This window comes from Tasmannia lanceolata, unplaced genomic scaffold, assembly GCF_043159265.1.
Source record: "Tasmannia lanceolata isolate RefF3 unplaced genomic scaffold, GAP_Taslan_0.1 ptg000002l, whole genome shotgun sequence".
Taxonomy (NCBI): domain Eukaryota; kingdom Viridiplantae; phylum Streptophyta; class Magnoliopsida; order Canellales; family Winteraceae; genus Tasmannia; species Tasmannia lanceolata.
The window spans coordinates 54,443,793-54,450,797 of NW_027518679.1; positions in this window are offsets into that span (position 1 = coordinate 54,443,793).

Sequence of the window (7,005 nt, forward strand, 5' to 3'; positions counted from 1 at the left end):
AGCTCAATGGTCAAGGTATTGAAGAGGGGTCGTAGTTTCGATCCCCGCCTAAGTACCAAAAAGAAAGTAAATGTATCAGTCTGTAATGAGCAATGATAGAATGAAGGGCGCCCTTGTAAAAACCTGCTTCAAGGGTGACCCCATTGGTTAGTTTTCAGCAAAGTGCATTTTTGATCGGGCTGAAAAAAGTGGATGGGGCAGAAAAAACGAAATAACTCTGACTTTGTTGAAACTGAAATGGGGGCGCCTTGAAGCAGGTTTTTGCAAGGGCGCCCTTAATTCTATCATTCCTCATCTATAATATTTACTAACATGTTTCTTGCCTTTGTCACTCGTTTTCCTTCCACGGACAATTTTGATAATTGGAAAACTTTTTTCGTGAAAACTTTTTCCGGTAAGTTTTCTGCAGTAGAGTTTTTTACACCTCACATGGCAGGGATGGGCCCCATCAATTTACAACATATGCTTTGATAAGGTGAGGCCCATCATTTTACAACACATGCGGCTCACCATTTTGCGCCATGTGTTTTGATATGGTAAGGCCCATCATCTCTATCCAAAACCATGCATATGGTGGGACCACCATTTCCACTCAAATCCACGTATAGGGTGCGGCCCACCATTTTACACTATGTTTTGATAGGGTGTGTCCCACCAACTTCATTCAAATCCATGCATCAAGTGGGGCCCACCATTTTACACCATGTTTTGATAGGATGCGTCCCATCAACTCCATTCAAATCCATGCATCAGGTGGGGCCCACCATTTTACCTCATATTATGAGGGGGGTGGGCCCCACAATCTCCCCTTAACTCATGCATAGGGTGGGGCACACCATTTTCCACCTCATGTCTTGATGAAGTAAGGCCCATTATTTTACACCCATGCATGGCATAGACCAAGAATGCTAGTACGATCCTAAAATCCCACTGCAAAGAAGAGGGAAGTAAAGAGCCGAAATGAGACATTGTTTCCAAAAATACTTTGGCTCGCAAGCATCGGAGAAGATAAAAAGACTCCCGTCCCCTTTATCTATCCTAGACTTTGAGTGTTGAAGAAAGAGTAGTATGATTGAATTGCATTGTACATCAATCGCTTGATAAGTAGGTCTGCAAGTTAGAGTGTAAGCAGGTTAGCAAGTTGGGGTGTTGAAAGGGGAGGTTGAGAGGGAGTTGGAAAGAGACTCTTCTACATACCCCCACATGTGCATCAACTTTTTTTTTTTAAATAGATTTTCTTTTTCTTCACTCTCTCAGAGCGGAGAGTTCTATCCGCTCATGATTTTGCTTAATTAGAACGAATGGGTCAAAAATCTGAGCGGGACCCCTGTGGGTCCGGCCCAATAAAACACGTGTGGGTCCACATTTAGAATAGTTCCAAATTACAAAAGCGATGTTTGACCTGCCTGATGCACTCATATGTGACCCAAATAAGTCACATGCTAACCCTGGCATTAATGGCCACATAAGGAACAGACAGAAAGTAATATTCGTGGGTTCCCCTTCTTTTTTAAGTGGAGAACCCCACGTTTTACATGTTCCCACTAGATACATTCATTGATTGCTTCCGGTTCATTTATCTATTTGTGTAACAGGCTATAGTGTCTACCTCACCTTACGTAGTGCCACAAGATCCAAAGACCTTCCCATATGTAACAAGGCCTCTCATAGAATCACTACTCAAAAAACATATTGAGCTCACATTTTACAACTACTTTTTTTATAAGAATTTGCTAGGCAATTTCGCTGAAAGCCATTTCGTGGCTGACTTTTTCATGAGAGAACATTGGGATTTGCTACGCAATTTCGGAGAAAGCAATTTCTCGGCTTACTTTGGCAGACGGGAACAGCCACCTCAGACGGATCAAATGAACAAGACAAAATCAGCTAAAAAGTGAGCATGTGTGGCTCCAATCCCGTGCAAATGTGAGCAGCGAAATGGCTTTTGGGAATTTGCCTAGAACATCCCTTGAATATTCAAAGGAGACATTTTATGCGGTGGGCCCAAGTCGAAGTATGTATTTTTATGGCTTGAAGAAGGTTGAAAAAAGGCTACTTTTCTACTAAAAGAAGCGTAAAGAAGGAAAACATGTTTTCAATGTCAATTTTCACTCGTTAGCGTAGAGAGAGAGAGAGAGAGAGAGAGAGAGAGAGAGCAAAACAGTCTTCCAAAATTCGTGCTCGTTCACGCTTATAAAAGTCCAAGAGGCTGCTGCCAAACCTCGCTTGGAAAATAAAGGCAAAATCCTATGTTATGACACATGCACAAGAAGACAGGGCACAAGAAGACAGGGAAGTGAAATGATAACAGCACAACCATGTTTTTATAATTGCACTCACCCAGCTTGTCTTTTCTTTTCTAATTGGCTTGTGACCTATTTGGGAACTGTAATAATGTTTGATAGCTTGTTAAATCATAAAAGACAAGATGGGTCAGTGCAATTATTAAATCAAGGCTGTGCTGTTATCATTTCATTTCCAAAGTCCCAAGAACATTAATTTACCGTTATTATGCTCAATCATTTATTATTCGCAATAATAGAGCTTACCGTGTTATCTTGCCGCTCTTGCAAACAAGCTGTATTATAATGTCCTGGCACTAGGAAAGAAGAGACCTGTGACTTGAGAGTAAAGAAGCAAGTAACAACAACATGCACGTTTAATTATTATATGAGCCCGGTGGTTAGATTAGACCCCACGCCAAATGCCTAAGGGCTCACACCCAAGAAGGCTTATTACGAAAGAGCTCATCAGAACCTATACCTGGTCCATCTTTTCATTTGTCACGCCCTATTATGTGGATGACATCACCAACTACACTTCCTAGATGAACCCATCTAAGAAAATAATTTGAAAAAGTAAGGCTAGTGATATTGGCGCTACCATGTTTTAATAATTACACAACACAGCTCGTCCTTTTCTTTTTTAATCGGCTTTCGAGAGTGTTTTTGGAATTGTATTAACCTTTAAACAACTGTTTAAATAATAAAAGCCAAGATGAGTTAGAGCAATTATCAAAACATATAGTGGCAACATCATTACGCATTGACAAAGTGTAATGCTGAGTGTAACTTGGTTGTATCTTTGTAGCAACTACGATGATCGAGTGAGGGTGCAACTCGGATCGATTTTTGCGAATTTGGGTAGAGCATTTACCTTAAAATCGGGTCACGTTCAGGTTGATTCCTATTCATTTTTTAGCAAAAGCTCAACCCGACCCGACCCAACCCAATTTCCACGCCTACGATCGAGAGATGAATAGTGTTTAATTTGGAGATGAAAAATTAGTTTTTCTAACAAATTTTTGGACTCGGAGTGAGGAGAGCATAATCAGATCCTAAAAAACAGTGAAAACAAAAACCAATGTAAATAAATAATTTTTTTTCAAATATTTTTTTAGGAATTTTTATGCTTTCCTCTCTCTATCTCCCTCCTTATATATCCTCCCTTCTCACACAAATTTCCATGGAAACATTTCAGGGTTGCCAATTATTGCCAACTTGAACACCCTATTAATCCCTCTTTTAAATTATGCATTTTCATGAGACTTTGCTGCATCTCTTTTTGCACCTAGTGGAAAAGGCTCAAGTGGGCTTTACCACTTTGGTGATCCAATCTAATTGCCTCATTCATGGCTTTTAAGGTTTTGTGGAGATTTTTGTGCCCTTGCTTAAATATGAATGGTTGGGGCAAGGCGTATTCATCTTCTGTTCTCCTCACTTTATTTTGCCGTATGCCCTTATATATGGTGGGCCATTGTTTTTGTAGATATCTTTTGTGAGGATGGCAAGAAATAGAGGTTATTTCGTGACATGATAAACAGAAGTCTCATGCTTTCGTGTGATTATTTTTTTTTGGGTGCAGCTGCTCTTAGTGGAATCCATGGGCCCCACAGAGGTGATGGAGACTTGCATTAGACCACAACTTCGAATGCGAGATGATGCCCCCCGCACCCCCGCCCCGCCCTTCCCTCTTCTCGCTTCCCCGGGGGACACCGCTGTTGGTAACTTGGTACAAGAAAGCCCCCTTCCCTCTCGCTTCCCCGGGACCGCTGTAGGTGAAAGAAAGGTCATAAATAAACTAGACATAGGGGTTGGGCTCAACCCAAACCCAATTTCGGTTCGGGTTGGGTTGGGTTGCCATTTCTTTGGGTTGGGTTGGGAAGGCCAACCCGATTTAATTTCGGATTGGGTTAGGCTTGAGGTCTAAGGCACCGTGATCCGAACCCGACCTCCATCCTCTATTTTTATTGTGACTTCTAAAATATGGTGGTTATGTTTTTTTTTTTTTTTTTCTATTTTTGTTCGAGGCTAAATAGAACCCGACCCGACCCGATTCTGAAAAGAAAAAGATTAGACCGGTTGAGTTAGGGTTGAATGTTCCCAGCCTGAGGCTCAGGTTGGGTTAGGTTAGGGCTTAGGGACTGCAATCTCAGGTTGAGCTAGGATTGGCCTCAACCCGACCCAACCTACCCCAAGTTACATCCTTAACCAGAAGGTTGTCCAGGGAAGAAATGAGTGCGAAGCTCGTAGAGCAGTGAGAGGGGGTGTCATCACTTAGAATTTACCTTGTAGAATAGTGATAAGTAGTGTTTGGAAATTTACCCTGTACAATAGTGATAAGTAGTGTTTGGCTGCCAAGCTTATAGAGCAGTGGGAGGGGTGTCATTATCAATATAGAAAGAGGGGGAGAGAAGGTAGAGAGAAGGTATCGTTTTTCATGCCAAATTCGCCCTTTGTTGAGAAGTTTGGCTTAAAAGTCATAAGGAGGGGACATTGATGCCACGTCACTAGACAAGCAATTTTTACCTTTTAAATCTGTCACTAGGAATTTTGATGCTATATTAACAACGAAGCATCATTAAAGTTGAAGAAAAGAGCATTATTTTGTGGGCGATGCACACCTCCTACTGGATAAGTCGCACCCCTCTAACGTGAATTGACCTGGAAAAGCATTAAAGTCTTCCACATGCCTTCCTTTGAACGGGTGCGAATTTATCATAGCCTTTTTTTTCTTGAGAAATACGGTAATTAACTAATTATTGATTTCTAACAGATAAAGAAAAAAAAAGAACGCGGAGTATGTATTCCCACGTGCTCAATGTGCTTCCGTTTCCAGTATATCATTAACGGCACTGTTCTAGACTTCTCGCACGTCAATTTGTCGTTCGCAAATTATCTCACGATATAATGAAACAAACATTTTTTTTTGTGTTTTCTCGTATGAAAGGGAAGAAGCGTAGAGCTTTATCACATGCAAAAGGCCTTTGGACACGTGACGCGATTCTAAAAAACGTTGTTTCCGTGAGCAAGGTCGCGAGCAAAACGTGGCTTTCAATATTTTATATTAAAATATATGTAATTTGGATATAGATCAAATATTTTATTATTTCTTATCCGACCGAGGCGACGACTCGATTAAGGGCTCAGATTGGCCGCTTGAGATCACGGATATTAAATATCTTTGTTTTTGTTTTTTTGCTTTGGGAAGCTAAATATTCACCCCCTCTTTTTACTAGGAACAGCCCTCTCTAGTGTATTCGTTGCTTCTCTTTTACCCTAGAGGGGGGCTGTCCTAAGTAGACAAAAGAAGCGAATATATCATTTCTCTTTTGGATATTTGAAGGTCTAGATTCTAACTAGAGTTGGGTACAACTAACCCTAGTCAGCGAAATCGGCGAGTTTCATTTGAATTCCACGTATTACGATTAGTTAGGGGTAGTAAGGTCATTGAAACAAAAGACAAGACTATATTTGTCAAGAAAACTATTTATTAATGTTTAATTGACACGTGGTAAATAAAGATTGGCTGTTTCCTTAGGCCTGCCTAAATGTTTCTTTAGGCCTGCCTAAAACTCTGGTCGGACGATCTTAACCATTACAGGTTCAGTAATTCTGCCGGAAAATATTAAAAGTTCAGTAAAATGGGCCATGCAATTCGGTAAATTACAAGAATACCTACTGGTTTCTAAATTACTCGAATATACCTAATCCTTGGCCTTGATTGGCATGCATTTCGACTTCTTTATAATAGTAAGTTTGAGCATGAAAATTGAGGTGTCTATGGTGGGTGGGTTTCATTGGAGGTAGCTGGTCTAATCTCAACCGTTAAAACTTACAAAGCCCTAGCTCTAGATGGGGTTATGATATGTTTATTCAACACTAGCACAATAAATCTATGGGCCAATTCTAACGCAAGACATTCACCTATAGCGTTTAGTGTATGCAAGATAACAAATTAGCAAATTTCGGTATTTGCAGGAATGCAGAATATAAGGGTGCTTACATATACTAAACGCCATGTTAGATCTGGTTTTTTTTATGGGCGTTGGGAGTAAAATCTGTCCATCCAACAAGTGCTGAACACCTGGCACCTAGCCCAATTAAGCAACTGAACTTGCCTCTTAAGAAGCAAGGGCAAGAAGGTCCCTCCATTTCCTCGAATAACAACCCCTAATGAATAAGAAAGTGCCCTAGGGGAAGGACCGAACCTAGAGCTTTAACTTTCCTAAAAGATCGGTAGCTAAGGATAGAAACCAGTTCGCATGAGGAAACTTGGTGCTCATCTAGGTAAAGATGGAAGCCGATTCCATATGGAAGTCAACCGATAAAGAAAGACTCCCACAAAGGCAAGTATTCCAAACCTAGGACTCCTCTATATATAAATAAACCCCCACGCTCCAAGCCAAGTACGTTCTAACCTCCAAGCATTATTACCCTGCTTCACTAATGCTTGTATTTCTTGCTTGCGTGCCGATTTCTGACTTGGGGCGTCAGAGTGGTCTCCCAGATTCCAAACTCCGGGGCCCCTAACGTGCGTTCTCTAAGCATAGGACAAGCACGGATCAAGTTACCAAAGCACATTTGACCAGAGCAGATTTCAGCACCAGCAATGGGCACCACCATGTTGGAGCTACTTCTGTAGTACAAATGGGTTACATCAATCCAATGAGGCACTTGTATATGAAACTAGGTTTTTGCAAGGGCGCCTTCTACAGTGGAATGC